General features: G+C 41.6%; 1 pseudogene; it reads left to right on the forward strand.

The window, feature by feature from the left end:
* LOC141074205 (uncharacterized) overlaps positions 1 to 20,666 on the forward strand; it is a 93,503-nt pseudogene that overhangs the window by 15,427 nt on the left and 57,410 nt on the right.

Consider the following 20,666-nt stretch of genomic DNA (forward strand, 5'->3'; position numbering starts at 1 on the left):
CTGATAAAGATAGGCAGAAAAGTGCTAAGGGCTTAGTGTGCTTATTCCTGAACAGCTGCTAACAGGTATAAGAAACACTAATTTTACAAAGTGTGGACTACACTTTAATATGAGCTAATGTGGCCCACACAACTGTAAAGTGGAGTGTTTGGTGAACTTTATTTACGTGTTTTTTTTCACCAAAAAAAAAGGATGTGACCAAAGATGTAAAAGCGATAGTATCACAAACTTTTTGTAGCTATTACAATGCAGGAAGGTAACCTACAATGCAATAGATGAGGCTCCAAAAATAAATAAATTTGCTAATACTAATCTGGCTGGGGCTGCAGGGCACAAGCCAGCAGAAAGGCTCCTCTATCTACTCCTATATAGTGTTTGCAACCAATCTAGCTGGATACGGATGGAAGCACACTAATAGGAGAATTTCAGGAAAAATAAGCAGCACTACAGCAAAAAAGGACAATGTATGAGGCAGTGACGCACGCTGAGCGGACTACAACCAGAGGTGGCTGCAGAACACACTACAACGTGAGCTGCACTCACACACAGAGACCTCACAGACAGCCGTGAACAGTGCAGAGAACTGTGCACTAGCACTGAAAGGCTGCAGAAAGGCTCCGCTATCTACTCCTATATAGTGTTTGCAACCAATGTAGATGGATATGGATGGAAGCACACTAATAGGAGAAATCAGGAAAAATGAGCAGCAATAAAACAAAAAAGGACTATGTATGAGGCAGTGACGCACGCTGAGTGGACTACAACCAGAGGTGGCTGCAGAACACACTACAGCGTGAGCTGCACTCACACACACAGACCTTGCAGACAGCTGTGAACAGCGCTGCAAGGCAAAACAAAGCTTCACACAGCGGTTGCTAAAGTAGCCTGGGTAAAGCACATTATAGCAAATCGCTATCTCAAACTGTCCCTCAGAGTCAAAACAGCAGCGTCCTGTCCCTAACTGAATTCACAGCAGAGTGAACCCAAAATGGCGGCGGCGGTGGTGGCTTTTATAGTGCATGATGACATCATTTCAGCAGCCAATCACAGCCATGCCATTAGTTAACATGCCTACATGCCTAACAGGATGTGCCCACACTTCTTAGGATTCCTCATTGGCTGAATCAAATCAAACTGGCTCATAGCATTATGGGAACTTCCGATTCCTGTATTCGATATGCAAAAAGTATAGGAACTCAGTATCAGAATTCCGATACCGCGAATATCGGCCAATACCCGATATTTGCAGTATCGGAATGCTCAACACTACTCACAACTGTATACTTAGCCTTTACTGGCTATTAAAATGGGGAACCCTAAAAACAAATGACATAGGGTCCCCCTATAATTAATAGCCAGCAAAGGCTATGCAGATGGCTACGGACTGACATTAATTGTTTAGGAAGGGTCCATGGATACTGCCCCCCCAGGCTAAAAACATCAGCTCTCCCAGAAAATGTGCATCTCTAAGATGCGCCAATTCTGGCATTTATCCTCGCTCTTCCCACTTGCCTTGTAGTGGGGGGTTGTTGTCACCTTTGTATTGTCAGGTGACATCAAGCCCCGAGGTTACTTATGGAAAGGAGTCAATAGGATGCCCCCATTACTAACCCCATAGTCACATTGTTTGAAAACACAGACATCCAGAAAAAAGTCCTTTAATTGAAAGAATGACACAGACTCCTTTAATAAATCTCAATTAAACCATACTTATGACATCTCTTTCCCCCAATGCCCTCGTCATCTGCAAAAGAGTTAAAAATAAAAAACAATATTCCTCACCTTTCCACAGAGATGCTGATAATTCTTTTGTCCCACGACGGGTCTAGCTCTGATACATCTAGATGGCAGGTTGCATGATGCGACCATACAGCCTGTTATCCAGCAGAGAGACTGAGCAGCACGTGACCAGTGTCTCCCTGTGAACTTCTATTACCTATATGAAAGTTCCCTGCTTGCGGTGCCATCAGACAGGTCCTACGAGTTCACAGCCAATGAACTCACTTCACGTTTCTGACGTCAGCACGAGCGCTGCGGGAAAATTTCTTACATGGGATCTTTATGATGTGAAATCGTCATCTTCTCCCCTTTCAGGTCCCTACAATATCGGATCCTCTCAGTGGAGATCTTCTATATAAGAGAATTCTGAGTGACCCTACAAGGATGGATAGGGACAGGGACAAGATGGCGGCGAGGATATTACACCTCACCCTAGAGATCCTCTTCCGGCTTACTGGAGAGGTGAGAGATTCTGATGACGTCACATTACATCATTCTTATCTATGGGAATAACAGATAGACAGAACTGGAGAGGTGAGGACTCTGGAAATGTCTGTAGTGAGATTTATTAATGTGTCTCTCCATAACCAGGATTACACAGTAGTGAAGACCTGTAGTGAGCGCTGTCAGGCCCCTGTGTCTGAGGGATGGGGAAGACCCATGAGCCCAATCACAGGGCCTCCACCTCACCTCCTGATACATGAGGACATCAATGACCAGAAGATCCTAGAACTCACCTACAAGATGATTGAGCTGCTGACTGGAGAGGTGACACTGCTGGGAATGCTGGGACATTATACAGTAACGCTATGGAGGGATCGGGGGGTGACGGTATCATTGTATGTGTCAGGTTCCTATAAGGTGTCAGGATGTCACCGTCTATTTCTCCATGGAGGAGTGGGAGTATTTAGAAGGACACAAAGAGCTGTACAAGGACGTCATGATGGAGGTTCCCCAGCCCCTCACATCACCAGGTAATAGACAGCACTAAATACACATGGCCTGTAATTATCTATATGTAAAGAAATAATTCAGTCCCTGTATGTGTTTCCTCCAGTTCTATCCAGTGAGAGGACAACACCAGAGAGATGTCCCCATCCTCTTCATCCACAGGACTGTAAACAAGAAGATCCCAATGTTCCTCAGGATCATCAGGTAGATGGAGAGCAAATGTAATGAAATATAAAAATTGATTACAGCACCATGTAAAAAATAATACTTTAATGAACAGTTCTATCTAGTGAGAGGAGAACACCAGGGAGATGTCCCCGTCCTCTTCTTTCACAGGACTGTAAACAAGAAAATCCCAATGTTCCTCAGTTTCACTAGGTAGATGGAGAGAAGGTGTCATGAAATCTCCCCTATGATGTGTATGATGGCTGTAAAGGTCTTGGGTTCAGTCTTGATTTGTACCCTAAATGTCTGATTTATTAGAGATAATGATTGCGTCACAATCAGTGCGTTCCCTATATAGAAATGATTTCCTGAGCAATGAATTTCTCAGTTTTCTGATTATCAGTTTCAGTGTGAATCCACAGTAGAATGGGAAAATCAAGAGATCTTAGTGTGTTCAAATGAGGCATAATCTTTATTGTTAGCCTAGATTTGGCAAGCATTTAAAGACATCCTATCAAAGGAATCCAAGGACGATATAGAAAATCATTCTGATGAGAATACTGTTCACATTTACTTATTTTACCAGCTTTTATTTCTCCATTAATTGCAACACTCTTGGAGGCTACGTCTGTCTTTTAATGAAGGGTTAGGAAAATGTCTTTGTTTAGCATAGGAAAAAGGCGCCTCATAGGTAATCTGTGTTTAAAAACATTTGTGGTCAAGACAAAGGAGAGGCACAAGACTTATTTAATACAGGGACCTTACAGAGGACTAGGGGATGTGCATTAACTGTTACCTATAGGGGGTGAGAGAATAGAAAAATTATCTTTATTGGAAGGTCAGAATTTGTCACAAGGATCAAATTGTTATGAGCGGTGGAACGCACTAAATAAAATTATAAATAAAGTGCGTTCACCTCTCGGGGTCCACCGTGCGGTAGTTGGTAAAACCGCTGCTAGATGGTTGCAGAGCTATCAGGCGGGGAAGTGCACAGGGTTTGGACGAGACCCAGATGCAGAAAGCAAGCTCTGTTGAACACACAGAGCTGCAAGCACAAAGACATATAAAGTAATGCTGGAGTGAGCTCAGTTTTACTCACAGAGCTGCAAACACAAAGACAAGCTCTGTTGCACTCCCAGAGCTGCAAGCATACACAAGCTCTGTTTCACGCACAGAGCTGCAAGCACATACAAACTCTGTTTCACCCACAGAGCTGCAAGCATACATACATGTGTAATAACGCTGAGTCTGTTTTTAGACTCACAGAGTCTCAGCAAAAGTGTCACGGTATTTACAGTCACAGAAGTAGCCTTCGGCAGCAGGACTACTCCCTCTAGACCTACCGTTTGTTAAGACACGAGACGTCGCAACTGCGGCGCGGGTATAGGCTGCAACTGCAGAGCGTCGAGGGCCGCAGGCAAGACGCTGCAAACTGCTGGCGCAATGCAGACGCTAAGTTGCTGAAAAGGTATAGCTGGAGCGCGCTGGCGCTAGCGCTGCTACTGGCGGCTGCCCAATCACTCACACAATCGTAATATCAGAGGGAAGGGGTTTCATAATAAGTCATCCACCAGTCCAAGCATCCATACCAAACACACAGCAGCAAGTATGAGAATACTAGCGCATGGCGGAACGGCCATGCGCCTTTTTATAGCGTATGGGACCTGCCGGAAATCTCCAGAGCCCTCAGCTGAACCAATGGAATCAGGAGCAGGACCTGAGCACCTGACTCCTGAACTCCAATGGGAGCTCATTCCACGAGCATGCTCAGAAGCTGGCTGAAAGGACTTAGCCTCTGGAGACAAATGTGAGGATCTGAATCTCTGCATATGTATGGCAGGATACAGATTCCTAACACATATAGTATCTGATTGGTTTCATGAAAACGACGGTGAAAATTTCTTGCTTCCCATGACCTTCACAGTCCCCAAGTCTTAATAGTAAAGCGAATCTCTGGTAAAACGTACAAAAGGCTGTTTGGAGCATGTCTGACCCTCCATCAAATCTACAACTGCAAGAATCTAATGTATGAGCATCGACACAATAATTCTGCTGAATAATTTCACCACCAAGAGGAATCTATGACTAGACATATCGCTGAGGTTCTAAACGCCAATGGAGATCCAGCCGGATACTAGATGGGTGTCTCTAGTAATGTGGCCATTCACTGCATGTTTTATACCAGGTGGAGATGACAGGATAAAGCTGACCGTAGACATTAGATGGTATCCAGATTTCACAATTTTCTGGTTATGGAGACTGCTGGTTAGAATTAGGAGCCGACAGGTTGGATTTATACCGGAGACCTGAAGCTATGTGATGATTACTGCTGTCATTTTTGGTCGTCCTGTTAATTTATGATCTTTCTGTTCTGAGAATTCATGTCAAGTGACTTCTCCATCTGTCTGTGACTTATACATTCTTTATTTCAGGGTCGAGATCTGACCTTTATTAATACTGCAGGGACATATGTGAGGGGTGATGAGCGGTGTAAAGAGGAGATTCCTACAGATAACCGCACAGGTGAGTAGTGTCCAGAGAAATCACAAATTCTACCCAATCACTGGCCTCTACAATTATATGTTGAATGTTTTTAGGGTTTGTTTCATAGACTTTTGGATGTGTAATTTACTGGCAACAAAAAAAATTGCACAAACACACTAAGAAAAATTGCCTATGCTTCTTTTTATTAACACACTTTTACCAGCAAATTTTCAACAAGGAAAATTGATGTAAATACTTTTATGCCCAAAAATAACAAAAGTATTCTCAGAGTGATACTTTTATTGGCTAACCAGAAAAAATATATTTGTGAGCTTTCAGAGCACAGAGGCTTCTTCTTCAGTCAAGTTTACAAATGAATTTAATAAACCCAATAGCCAATTAAGGGATAACTCTGAGAATACTTTTGTAATTTTTGGGCGTAAAAGTATTTACATTGATTTTTTTGTGTGGAAAAAAGGTACCATAATATAATTTTTTATTTAACCCCTTTACCCCCAAGGGTGGTTTGCACGTTAATGACTGGGCCAATTTTTACAATTCTGACCACTGTTCCTTTATGAGGTAATAACTCTGGAACGCTTCCATGGATCCCGGTGATTCTGAGAATGTTTTCTCGTGACATATTGTACTTCATGATAGTGGTAACATTTCTTTGCTATGACTTGCGTTTATTTGTAAAAAAAAAAAAAGAAATGGAAATTTGGCGAAACATTTGAAAATTTTGCAATTTTCCAACTCTGAATTTTCATGCCCTTAAATCACAGAGATATGGCACACAAATTACTTAATGAGTAACATTTCCCACATGTCTACTTTACATCAGCACAATTTTGGAACCAATTTTTTTTTGTTAGGAAGTTACAAGGGTTAAAAGTTGACCAGCGATTTCTAATTTTTGCAACACCATTTTTTTTATAGACCATATCACATTTGAAGTCACTTTGAGGGGTCTATATGATAGAAAATACCCAAAAGTGACACCATTCTAAAAACTGCACCCCTCAAGGTGCTCAAAACCACATTAAAGAAGTTTATTAACCTTTCAGGTGCTTCACAGGAATTTTTGGAATGTTTAATAAAAAAAAATGAATATTTAACATTTTTTCACAAAAAAATTTATTCAGATCCAATTTGTTTTATTTTACCAATGGTAACAGGAGAAATTGGACCCCAAAATTTGTTGTACAATTTGTCCTGAGTAGGCTGATACCTCATATATGCAGGTAAACCACTGTTTGGGCGCACGGCAGACCTCGGAAGGGAAGGAGCGCCGTTTGACTTTTCAATGCAAAATTGGCTGGAATTGAAATCAGACGCCATGTCACGTTTGGAGAGCCCCTGATGTGCCTAAACAGTGGAAACCCCCCCCCAATTCTAATGCCAACCCTAACCCCAACACACCCCTAACCCTAACACTATTCCCAACCATAATCCTAACTTTAGCGCTAACCCTAACTTTAACCCTAACCCTAATGGGAAAATGGAAATATATTTTTTTATATTATTTTTTTTCCCTAACTAAGGGGGTGATAAAGGGGCGTTTGATTTACTATTTATAGAGGATTTTTATGTTTGGCAGCTGTCATACGCTAAAAGACAAGACACTTTTTATTACAAAAATTGTTTTTGCATCACCTCATTTTGAGAGCTTTAATTTTTTCATATTTTGGCCCACAGAGTCATGTGAGGTCTTGTTTTTTGCGGGACGAGTTGACGTTTTTATTGGTACCATTTTCGGGCACATGACATCTTTTGTTCGCTTTTTATTCCGATATTTGGGAGTCAGAATGAACAAGAACCAGCATTTCATGAATTTCTTTTGGGGGGGCAGGCATTTATACCGTTATGTGTGTTGTAAAATTGATAAAGAAGTTTTATTCTTCGGGTCAGTACGATGACAGCAATACCTCATTTATGTCTTTTTTTATGTTTTGGAGCTTTTATACCATAACTATTTTATATAAAAAATTATTTTTGCATCGCTTTATTCTGAGAGCTATAATTTTTTTATTTTTCTGGTGATGGAGCTATATGGCGGCTTGTTTTTAGCGGGACAAGATGATGTTTTCAGCGGTACCATGTTTATTTATATCCATCCTTTTGATCACGTGTTATTCCACTTTTTAGTCAGCGGTATGATGATAAAGCATTGTTTTTTTGCTTTTTTGTAACGGTGTTCACTCAAGGGGTTAACTAGTGGGACAGTTTTATAGGTCAGGTCGTTACGGCCGTGGAAATACTAAACGTGTGCTTTTATTGCTTACATTTTTTTATTCAAATATTTATATATTGATGGAATAAATATTGATTTTTTATTATTATTTTTATTTTTTATATATTTTTACAATTATTTTAAATTTTTATTATTTCATTCTTACTTTTGCACTTCCTCCCACTATGGGACACTCATTTTTTGCAGGCTGATCACTTCTATAGCATGCAGATCTGCATGCTATAGGAACTATCAGCGCTGCAGTTTCTATTACACTGACCTGAGAGTCTTCCTGGCCATCACTGCGCATGACATGAAGTCTCTCAGGTCTGGATACCCGAATGTTGTCATGACGACATCGGGTCTCCATGGCAATGATCGGGACCCAGCGTCATGCCGTGGGGTCTCCGATCCAAAGACAGAGGGGCTGTCAGCACCTCTGCTTGCTCCGGAATGCTGCGATCATGTTTGATCGCAGTGTTCCGGGGGGTTAGGCTGTGTGCCCACTTGCGTTTTTTTAAGCATTTTCGCTGCGCTTTTAGACGTGCGCTTCTAACGCAGAAACGCTTAAGAAAAACATCCCATGTAATCATAATTGAATCCGCACATGTAGTGCTAATGGTGCGTTTTTTCCTGCTGTGGAAACGCTTAGCGGAAAAATCGCAGCATGTTCATTAATTTTGCTGAAACGCGTGCGTTTCCGCATACATACAATTGTATTGCAAAAACACATAGGAAAACGCATGCTAAAGCGCTTAACAAAAGCGTCAAAAACGCTTACAAAGGCACTTCATAAAACGCATGCGTTTTCCCGGGAAGAGGGTGTCCGTTTCTGCTCAGGAATATTCTGCATCAAAAAAGCAACGTGGGTGCCGGGTGTTAGCTGTGAGAATCAGCTGACACCCAGCCACGATCAGCTGCGCTCCCCCTGTGAGCTCGGCTGATCATCCATGACGTACTATCCCATCCATGGGCAATAAGTCCCAGGACACATGGACGGGATAGTACGTCCAATGGCAGAAAGGGGTTAACAAGAAAAATTAAAATGGCACTTTTTTCCCTTATAGAAATAAATACAGGGCCAATCTCTGTACATTATTCGCTGGTTCTACAAACATTCAGTTGTTAAAGCCAATAATTAGCCACAGCAGAAGATTTTTGTAAAAAAATACTTTTTTTTTTTAACGGATCAATTTGTGAAGTACCTGGGGGTTCAAAATGCTCACTATGCATCTAGATAAGTTCCTTGGAGGGTCTAGTTTCCAAAATGGGGTCACTATTGGGGGAGATCCAATGCTTAGGCACACAGGGACTCTTCCATTCAAAAAGTCAAATGGCGCTCCTTTCCTTCTGAGCCTTGCCGTGCACCCAAACAGTGGTTTATAACCACATATGAGGTATCGGTGTACTCAGGAGAAATTGCCCAACAAATTTTAGGATCCATTTTATCCTGTTACCCATGTGAATATGAAAAAATTGATGCTAAAAGAAAATTTTTGTTGGAAAATTTAAAATGTCCATTTTTTCCTTCCACGTTGCTTTAGTTCATGTGAAGCACCTGAAGGGTTAATAATCTTCTTGAATGTAGTTTTGAGTAGCTTGAGGGGTGGAGTTTTTAGAATGGTGTCAATTTTGGGTATTTTTTGCCATATAGACCCCTCAAAGTGACTTCAAATGTGAAGTGGTCCCTAAAAAAATTGGTTGTATAAATTTTGTTGCTGGTCAACTTTTAACCCTTATAACTTCCTAACAAAAAAAAAAATTGTTTCCAAAATTGTGCTGATGTAAAGTAGACATCTGGGAAATGTTATTTCTTAACTATTTTGTGTCACATCACTCTCTGGTTTAACAATAAAAATTTGAAAATTGCGAAATTTTTGCCAAATTTCCGTTTTTTTTCACAAATAAATGCAAAAATTATCGACCTAAATTTACCAGTGACATGAAGCCCAATATGGCACAATTAAACAGTCTCAGAATCGCTAGGATACGTTGAAGCGTTCCTGAGTTATTACCTCATAAAGGGACGCTGGACAGAATTGCAAAAAATGGCCAGGTCAGAACGTCAAAATAGGCTGGGTCATGAAGGATTTAATGTATAGATTCAAAAAATGGATGTTTGATTGAAGTGTATGGCTACATTCTCATTCTGAGGTGGTGAAGGGGGGGTTGCATCTGTATGTAAGAAAATAATATCCAGTTGTGTCCCTGTCGGTTATACGTTCTCCTTAAAAGGGTTTTCTTAAGATTTGGAATAACTTCCAATTTGTGATAACAACCATGGAAAGTGGAGAATGAGGGTACGTGACCACGATTGAGAATTGCTGCGGTTTTGGCGCTGCGTATTTATGCAGCTTCAAAACTGCAGAGGCCAGATGTTACAGCATAGTGGATGAAATTTCAAGAAATTCCATGTCCACTATGCGCGTATGTACGCCTGCGGATCACCCACGGACACTGAGATGCAGCGCGTTTTTCCGGACCACAGCATGTCAATTTCTCTTGCGGAGACACTAGACGCTAGTCTCCGTAAAAGCAGAAATTTTGTAAATAGAATGTATTGAATGCAGTTCAGTGAACATATGCGAATTTACCTGTGTTCAATAGAATGCAGCGTTTTGGACCCAGCGACAATACGCTGCATCCAAAATGCTACTACTTCTAGATTGTGGGTACATAGCTTGTGGAGGGAGCTGAGCTTGTCTTGTGCTAGTCCATGATAAATCAAAACATACAAGGTGATCAGCACAGGGAACCCCCTAGAGGAAAAAGATTGTACATAAAATAGGTGAAAAAAATGCTTTAATGCGTTGAGGGTTTCTGATGAGGACAATTCAATGCAAAGAAACAGATAACTTCAAGTTTCCTAACTTCAGAAACTTAATCACATATGCTTTCTCTGATCTTTGTGTTCAAGGGTGTTTATAGCCTTTAAATTAGATAATCTATGAAAGAATCTGGGACTGGCAACTATCACCTACATAGGACACTGCTAAAAATGATTTCTCCGATCCCCAAGTGTTCTCGTATTTATATGTTTGCGATACAATGTAATGTTTCTGTTGGCTGCCATCACGTAGAAAGCGTACAAAGGCCTTTTTCCCTTATATCTATTCCTTAGTTCCATTCAAACAATAGAGAAGAACGCTTTACAGTTGCTCCAAATCGATTGTATCTCCTACCTCCTCCCCTCTGCCTTGCACTGTGCCAGACTGCATATACTGTAGTTATTACAGAGGGTATGAGATGGATGCCACCTGATAGCAGTGACTTACAGGCCCATACGAGTCTCTAGTAAACAAGTACGGTAACTTTAAATGATTGGTTACAAGGAAAGTGAAATATGAACCATGGAAAAGGTAACTTCAAGAGAGAACCAACATAGTAGCTTAATACCATAATCTATCGGGCTCTAATTTGTGATCTACTCTCTTAGTCAGTTGATAATCTTAGTTTTTTATAAAAATGTTATAAAATAAGAATATAAATATTAATATAATTCCAATGCAGTTTAATTGAAAAATAATAAAATCAGTTTTATTCTTAGCAGATAAATGTACCAGAAGCTCAAAGGGACATCTGATATTTCCTGATTTTGCAGCAGATGATCATGGAGTCACACCAAATCCATGTGAAGAATATGGCATTGTTTCAGTTACACCTCAAACCCTTAGAAAAAATCTGTTATCCAATCCTTTTCAACAGGTCCTTTCTCCTGTTTCATCAAAGACCAATGTGCAAAATGAAAGTGAAGGGACTGTTGAGTATGAAATAGCTCTTAAAGGGGAGAAGCCCTATTCATGCTCAGAATGTGGGAACCGTTTTACAGAGAAATACAGTCTTAATAAACATCAAAGAAGTCACACAGGGGAGAAGCCTTTTTCATGTTCAGAATGTGGGAAATGTTTTAATCAGAAATCACATCTTGTTGCACATAATAGAATTCACACAGGGGAGAAGCCATATTCATGTTCAGAATGTGGGAAAAGTTTTAGTAAGAAATCAAATCTTGTAGCACATAATAGAATTCACACAGGGGAGAAGCCATTTTCTTGTACAGAATGTGGGAAATGTTATAGGGAGAAATCCAAACTTGTTATACACCAAAGAGTTCACACAGGGGAGAAGCCATTTTTTTGTTCAGAATGTGGGAAATGTTTTGTGGAGAAATCACATCTTGCTATACACCAGAGAATTCACACAGAGGAGAAACCATATTCATGTTCAGAATGTGGGAATCGTTATAATGGTAAATCTGATCTTGTTAGACATCAGAAAATTCACAGAGGGGTGAAACCATTTTCATGTTCAGAATGTGGGAAATGTTTTACAGAGAAATACAATCTTATTACACATCAAAGAAGTCACACAGGGGAGAAGCCATTTTCTTGTGCAGAATGTGGGAAATGTTATAGTGAGAAATGTACACTTGTTAAACACCAGAGAATTCACACAGGGGAGAAGCCATTTTTTGTTCAGAATGTGGGAAATTTTTTGTAGAAAAATCACATCTTGTCATACATCAGAGAACTCACACAAAGGAGAAGCCATTTTCATGTTTAGAATGTGGGAGATGTTTTACAGAGAAAACTAATCTTGTTAGACATCAAAGAACTCACACAGGGAAGTAGTGTTTTTTTATTATTATTTTATTGACATTTACTGTAAAAATGCAATTCACTATAAAATCACATAGAGAAAGGGAAAATAATTTAGAACATTAGGTGATAAGAACATGTACTGAATTACCAGTTATTTGTCATTGAAAAGCAATTAGTATCCATATACTGTAATACACCTATGTTTGAAACATGTATATAAAATATATAATATTTATATACTGTAAAATGTATAACTGCAGATTAAATGGGTTGTCTGATGCGGCTCTTTTCTGCTCGATTTGACACTGGCCATGGAGAGACGCTAGTTTACATGATCGGGAAACTTGCCATCTAAGACCCAGCTCCTCTCCTTCAATTAATAGGGTGACTTATTATATACATATACTGTGCATTAGCACATTGCTATTAATGAATACAACTGCTGTATATGTAAAATAGTGAGCCATCCAACGAAGGTGAATTCAATTTGGATAGTCCCTAACCTCTCCTTGTGCCCAACCAGGCCTCAAATGAAATGGGGAAGAGGTGGGACCCAGGCCTAGCTCTTAACAAACCTTTTCTGGGAAAGATGGGAGGATACAGGTGTACAGCCTTGGTGGCGGCCAAGCCCCTCAATGCAACCCACAAAAAATAAAAAATGAGACCGCAAACCTTTAGTAGTAAATTGATGTGCAGGTCCATGAATGCGCTGTGGCAAATATACAAACATATACAGTGGGTACAGAAAGTATTCAGACCCATTTAAATTTTTCACTCTTTGTTTCATTGCAGCCATTTGGTAACTTCAAAAAAGTTCATCTTTTTCTCATTAATGTACACTGTTATGAATGAGTCACTGAAGGAGGAAAAAACAAAAATACAAGCTAAGTCCAGAAAACCGGAGAGGTTGGTAGCTATCAGATTGCAGCCCCCTGATACTATTCACCACAACTAACAGTAGCCGTGGGGGGTTCCTACGGTGCCCTAGACCCCTCGTTCACAGCCAGAGAACTAAATAAGCCTAAAGAAAGAAAGGGGATTTCTAAACTGCCCCAGAGCAGACCCAAAAGCAATAGACAGCCCCCAACATGTATTGTCGGTGAAAAGCAGATGAAAACACAAACACAGACAGAAAGACAGGTTGAGCAAACGATGGGGCCCAACTAACTAAATAGGAAAGGACAGAAAAGATGCTGGCTGCAATCCGCAAAAAACCCTAACAAAAATGTCCCAACTGTCTTATAGGGAAAAAGGCCCTGAAGTCGCTAGACTTCAAAATCACTATATCAGCACTCAGGTATATTCTGAAAACAGAGCAAAGAGATAAACTGATCAGAGACAAAATTGGAGCTCAGCCCGTCCCAAAAAAGGCAGGCTGAACACAAAACACGAAGCAAACAGACAAAATCTCATGGAAAAATAAGAGAGCAAAAACTTAGCTTTCAGTAGACAGGACTAACTGGTTGCAAGAGCTCAGAGCAGAAAGGATCACCAGCACCCCTGTAGGGCGTCGGCTGCCTTATATCCACTCAGTGATTCCGTGTGTCCAATCAGGCTCCACCTGTTCAGATGACAGGTTCTTCTAACCCAATCAATTTCACTACCTCTCTTCACCAGCAGAGGGAGTTCATTAGACATCAACGGTGAAGGGGAAAATGAACGCACAACAGTACCTCCCCCTTGAGGAGGGGTCACCGAACCCTCATCCACGCCACCAGGACGATCAGGATGGGCCCGATGAAAAGCACGAACCAATCTTTCGGCATGAATATCGGATGCAGGGACCCAAGAATTATCCTCCTGGCCATAACCCTTCCATTTAACCAAATACTGGAGTCTCCGTCTAGCCAGGTGAGAATCCAGTATCTTCTCAACTTCATAATCCACATTACCTTCCACCAATACAGGGTCAGGAGGTGCCACCACAGGAACTACTGGCTCAACAAACCTCTTTAACAGAGACTTATGAAACACGTTATGGATCTTAAACGTAACAGGAAGAGCCAATCGAAAAGAGACAGGATTAAGAATCTCCAAAATCTTGTAAGGTCCAATAAATCTAGGTTTAAACTTTGGAGAAGCCACCTTCATAGAGATATTCTTTGATGACAACCAAACCATATCACCCACCTTAAACTGGGGACCAATGGTCCTATGACGGTTGGAAAACCGCTGGGTCTTTTCCTGGGAGAGAGACAACCTATCCACCACTTGGTCCCAGATCTGGTGCATTCTCTCCACCACAGTGTCAACACCTGGGCAGACAGAAGACTCCACCTGCCCTGAAGAGAATCGAGGATGAAACCCAAAGTTACAAAAAAAGGTGACATCAAAGTGGCAGAACTAGCTCTATTATTTAAAGCAAATTCGGCTAAGGGCAAAAATGAAACCCAATCATCCTGATCAGCAGAAATAAAACATCTCAAATACGACTCCAAAGTCTGGTTTGTTCTCTCCATCTGCCCATTGATCTGAGGGTGAAACGCAGAGGAGAAGGACAACTGAATTCCCAGCTTGGAACAGAAAGTCCTCCAAAATCTAGACACAAACTGAACTCCTCTGTCAGATACAATGTTCTCAGGAATCCCGTGCAAGCGAACCACCTGTTGCAAAAACAAGGGCACCAACACTGAGGAAGATGGCAACTTAGGGAGTGGTACAAGATGGACCATCTTAGAGAATCTATCACAAATCACCCAAATAACAGTCATTCTCTGAGAGACAGGCATATCAGAGATAAAATCCATTGAAATATGGGTCCATGGCCTCCTGGGCACCAGCAAAGGCATCAGCAGCCCACTAGAGCGAGAACAAGGTTTAGACCGGGAGCAAGTCCCACAGGACTGCACAAAACTCCTGACATCACGAGACAAGGCGGGCCACCAAAAAGACCGACTCACCAAATCTCTAGTACCAAAAATACCTGGATGACCAGCCAATGCAGAGCAATGAACTTCAGACATCACTCTCTTCCTCCACTGGTCAGGAACATACAATTTTCCAATGGGACAACGCTCAGGTTTGTCCTCCTGAAACTCTTCCAGAGCACGTCTCAAATCGGGCGAGATGGCAGAAAGAACTACCCCCTCACCTAAGATGGTAGCAGGCTTGGTAACAACAGGAGAATCAGCAAAGAAACTCCTAGAGAGGGCGTCTGCCTTGACATTCTTAGTGCCTGGAAAAAAAGACCACAAAATCAAAACGTGTGAAAAACAAGGCCCACCTAGCCTGTCTAGGATTCAAGCGTTTGGCCGACTCCAGGTAAATCAAATTCTTGTGGTCAGTAAGGACCACGACTTGATGTTTAGCTCCCTCCAACCAATGTCTCCACTCCTCAAATGCCCATTTCATGGCTAACAGTTCCCGATTACCACATCATAGTTACGTTCAGATGGGGAGAACTTTCGGGAAAAGAAAGCACAGGGATTCATTTTAGATGTTACCGGATCTTTTTGGGACAAAACAGCTCCTGCACCAATCTCAGAAGCGTCCACCTCTACCTGAAATGGGAGTGAGACATCAGGTTGCCGCAAAACCGGAGCAGAAGTGAACCTTCGCTTCAGCTCCTGAAAGGAAGAAACAACCTCCGGAGACCAATTCAGCACATCAGCACTTTTCTTAGTCAAATCAGTCAATGGTTTGGCAATACCAGAAAAATTAGCTATAAATTTCCAATAAAAATTAGCAAAACCCAAAAACTTCTGGAGGGCCTTCAAAGAAGTGGGCTGAACCCAATCATAAATGGCCTGTACCTTGGCCGGGTCCATTTCAATAGTTGACGGAGACAAAATAAATCCCAAAAAAGAAATCCTCTGTACCCCAAAAAGGCATTTCGATCCCTTGACATACAGGGAATTCTCCCTCAAAATCCGGAACACAGTCCGAACATGTTCCACATGAGAGTCCCAATCCTTGGAAAAGATCAAAATATCATCCAGATAGATAATCAAAAATTTATCCACAAAGTCTCGGAAAATATTCATGAAGCACTGGAAGACAGAAGGGGCATTAGTGAGCCCAAAAGGCATCACCAGGTACTCAAAATGTCCCTCTGGAGTATTAAACGCCGTCTTCCATTCATCCCCATGCTTAATGCGAATAAGATTATACGCCCCCCTGAGGTCAAGCTTGGTAAACCAGCAAGCACCTTTAACTCTAGAGAATAGATCAGAAATCAGGGGTAACGGATACTGATATTTAACAGTAATTTTGTTGAGGGAACGATAGTCAATACAAGGCCTTAATGAAACATCCTTCTTGGCCACGAAAAAAAACCCAGCACCTAATGGTTAAGAGGATGGTCTAATATGACTCTTCTCCAACGACTCCTTAATATAGGATCGCATAGCCTCATGCTCGGGTACAGATAAATTGAAAAGTCGACCCTTGGGAAATTTACACCCAGGGCTCAGCTCAATTGCACATTCATAATCATTCTCACTAAATACATCATAAAAATCAGCCAAATAGTCAGGAACATCATGCGACTAGGGAGAGGTGGAGAAAACAGGTGCGTCACTAAGGGCACACCGACAACCCCAACTCACCACAGACACAGATTTCCAATCCAAATCTGGATTATGGATTTGCAACCAGGGAAACCCCAGAATAATGGTATCATGCAGATTATGCAACACCAAAAATCTGCAATTTTCTTGATGGTCTGGGGCGACCCGCATTACCACCTGGGTCCAAAACTGAAGTTTATTCTTCGCCAAAGGAGTAGCATCAATACCCCTCGAAGGGATAGGCGTCCGCAGAGGTGTCATAGGAAATCCACAACGTTTAGCAAAATCCAAGTCCATCCGGTTCAGAGCTGCTCCCGAATCCACAAAAGCCTTGGCGGAAAATGTGGACAGGGAGCAGATCAGAGTACTTGCCAGAAGAGACTTAGGTTGAACACCACCCACAGCAAAAGTATGTGCAAAACGTTTCTCTCGTTTAGGGCAGACAGAAATAATATGCGAGGCATCGCCACAGAAAAAACACAGCTTATTACGCTTTCTGAACTCCTGACGTTGCGCCCTAGACAAAACTATCACATTGCATAGGTTCAGACATTTGTTCAACAGGTGGCAACACCTCTCGTGCAGTTTTGCATTCACGCAAACACCGATCAACCTGAATGGCTAATGACATAGAATCGTCAAGACCAGAGGCAACAGGAAATCCCACCATAGTATCTTTTACGGTTTCTGACAAACCCTTTCGAAAGAGAGCTGCCAAGGTACCATCATTCCAGGTAGTAAGGACCGCCCACTTTTGGAATTTTTGACAGTACAACTCTGAAGAATCCTGACCCTGGCTCAATGCCAACAGGGCCTTTTCAGCCTGATCAATAGCATTAGGTTCATCGTACAACAGCCTCAAGGCTTGAAAAAATGCATTCACATTATTTAGAATAGGATCATCAGGTTTCACGGAAAACGCCCAATCCTGAGGATCGCTGCGCAGCAAGGAGATGACAATTTTAACCTGCTGTGCGGAGCTCCCTGATGAGTTAGGCTTCAAGGCAAAAATAATTTACAATTATTCTTAAAGTTCAAAAATTTAGACCGATCCCCAAAAAACACATCAGGAGTAGGGATCTTTGGCTCAGCAACATGTGAATGAGCAAGATAGGCGGAAATTCCCCGCACTTCAGCAGCGAGCTGCTCCACACGATCAGACAATTGCTTCATCTCCATTGAAAAGAAAAAATTCCCCCTACGGCCTCAAAAACATAGAGGAAAAAATATACACACAAAAAAAAAAAATTCTGACACTTTTTTTTTTCTTTCCCTTTTTTTTTTTTTTACAATTCTTTCCTGCTATTGAGTACCCTAGAATCTGCGGTATGGCTGGTGATTCTGTTATGAATGAGTCACCGAAGGAGGAAAAAACAAAAATACAAACTAAGTCCAGAAAACCGGAGAGGTTGGTAGCTATCGGGTTGCAGACCCCTGATCCTATTCACCACAACTAACAGTAGCCGTGGGGGGTTCCTACGGTGCCCTAGACCCCTCGTTCACAGCTGGAGAACTAAATAAGCCTAAAGAAAGGGGAAATCTAAACTGCCCCAGAGCAGACCCCAAAGCAATAGACAGCCCCCAACATGTATTGTCGGTGAAAAGCAGATGAAAACACAAACACAGAAAGACAGGTTGAGCAAACGATGGGGCCCAACTAACTAAATAGGAAAGGACAGAAAAGATGCTGGCTGCAATCCGCAAAAAACCCTACCAAAAATGTCCCAACCGTCTGATAGGGAAAAAGGCCCTGAAGTCGCTAGACTTCAAAATCACTATATCAGCACTCAGGTATATTCTGAAAACAGAGCAAAGATATAAACTGATCAGAGACAAAATTGGAGCTCAGCCCATCCCAACAAAGGCAGGCTGAACACAAAACACGAAGCAAACAGACAAAATCTCATGGAAAAATAAGAGAGCAAAAACTTAGCTTTCAGTAGACAGGACTAACTGGTTGCAAGAGCTCAGAGCAGAAAGGATCACCTGTAGGGCGTCGGCTGCCTTATATCCACTCAGTGATTCCGGGTGTCCAATCAGGCTCCACCTGTTCAGATGACAGGTTCTTCTCAACCCAATCAATTTTACTACCTCTCTTCACCAGCAGAGGGAGTTCATCAGACATCAACGGTGAAGGGGAAAATGAACTCACAACAGTACACTCTGCACCCCATCTTGACTGAAAAAATACAAATGTAGAATTGTTTGCAAATTTATTAAAAAAGAAAAATTGAAAGATCACACAGTCCTAAGTATTCAGTCCCTCTGCTCAGTATTGAGTAGAAGCACCCTTTAGAGTTAGTACAGGCATGAGTCTTCTTGGGAATGATGCAACAAGTTTTTCACACCTGGATTTGGACATCCTCTGCCATTCTCCCTTGCAGATCGTCTCCAGTTCCGTCAGGTTGAATGGTGAACATTGGTAGACAGCCAATTTCAGGTCTCTCCAGAGATGCTTAATTGGGTTTAGGTCAGGGCTCTGGCTGGGCCAGTCAAGTATGGTCACAGAGTTGCTCTGAAGCCGCTCCTTTGTTATTTTAGCTGTGTGCTTCGGATCATTGTCTTGTTGAAAGGTGAACCTTCGGCCAAGTCTTAGGTCCAGAGCACTCTGGAAGAGGTTTTCATCCAGAATATCTCTGTACTTGGCCACATTCATGTTTCCTTTAATTGCAACCAGTCGTCTTGTCCCTGAAGCTGAAAAACACCCCCATAGCATGATGCTGCGACCACCATGTTTCACTGTTGGGATTGTATTGGGCAGATGATGAGCAGTGCCTGGTTGTCTCCACACATACCGCTTAGAATTATCACCAAAAAGTTATATATTCGTCTCATCAGACCAGAGAATCTTATTTATCATAGTCTAGGAGTCCTTCATGTGTTTTTAGCAAACTCTATATGGGCTTTCATATGTTTTGAACTGAGGAGAGGCTTCCGTCGGGTCACTCTGCCATAAAGGCCCGACTGGTGGAGGGCTGCAGTGATAGTTGACTTTGTGGAACTTTCTCCCATCTCCCTACTGCATCTCTGGAGTTCAGCCACAGTGATCTTGGGGTTCTTCTTTACCTCTCTCACCAAGGCTCTTCTCCCACGACTGCTCAGTTTGGCTGGATGGCCAGGACTAGGGAGGCTTCTGTTGATCCCAAACTTCTTCCATTTAAGGATTATGGTGTCCACTGTGCTCTTAGGAACCTTGAGTACTGCAGAAATTATTTTGTAACCTTGGCCAGATCTGTGCCTTGCCACAATTCTGTCTCTGAGCTCCTTTGACCTCATGATTCTCATTTGGTCTGACATGCACTGTGAGCTGTGAGGTCTTATATAGACAGGTGTGCGCCTTTACAAATCAAGTCCTATCAGTTTAATTAAACACAGCTGGACTCCAGTGAAGGAGTAGAACCATGTCAAGGAGGATCACAAGGAAATGGACAGCATATGACTTAAATATGAGTGTTTGACAAAAGGGTCTGAATACTTATGACCATGTGATATTTCAGTTTTGCTTTTTATAATAAATTTGCCAAAATTTCTACATTTTTTTTTTAGTCAAGATGGGGGGCAGAGTGTACATTAATGAGAAAAAATGAACATTTTCGAATTTACCAGATAGCAGCAATGAAACAGAGTGAAAAATTTAAAGGGGTCTGAATACTATCCGTACCCACTGTACATACACTGCATCAACACACTGTGATTAATAAATTAATTCCACTATGCGAGCCAATAGAGATAGGGACTGACCTTATGAGGTCACCTTTGTGTGGGTGAATGGCTTTTTTGATGAATTATGGGGCCCCTTAGCAAAAGTACAACCTACCCCTTTTCCTACACACATACACAACAATCATTCATCAGGATCATTGAACACATAGAAAAAAAAATCCTATATAGAAAAGAAATACCAAGGTATGACTAATATTTCATTAATAAATATCCTATATCAAT

Source organism: Dendrobates tinctorius, unplaced genomic scaffold (genome assembly GCF_039654945.1).
Source record: "Dendrobates tinctorius isolate UK_male_01 unplaced genomic scaffold, ASM3965494v1 ptg000014l, whole genome shotgun sequence".
Taxonomy (NCBI): Eukaryota; Metazoa; Chordata; class Amphibia; order Anura; family Dendrobatidae; genus Dendrobates; species Dendrobates tinctorius.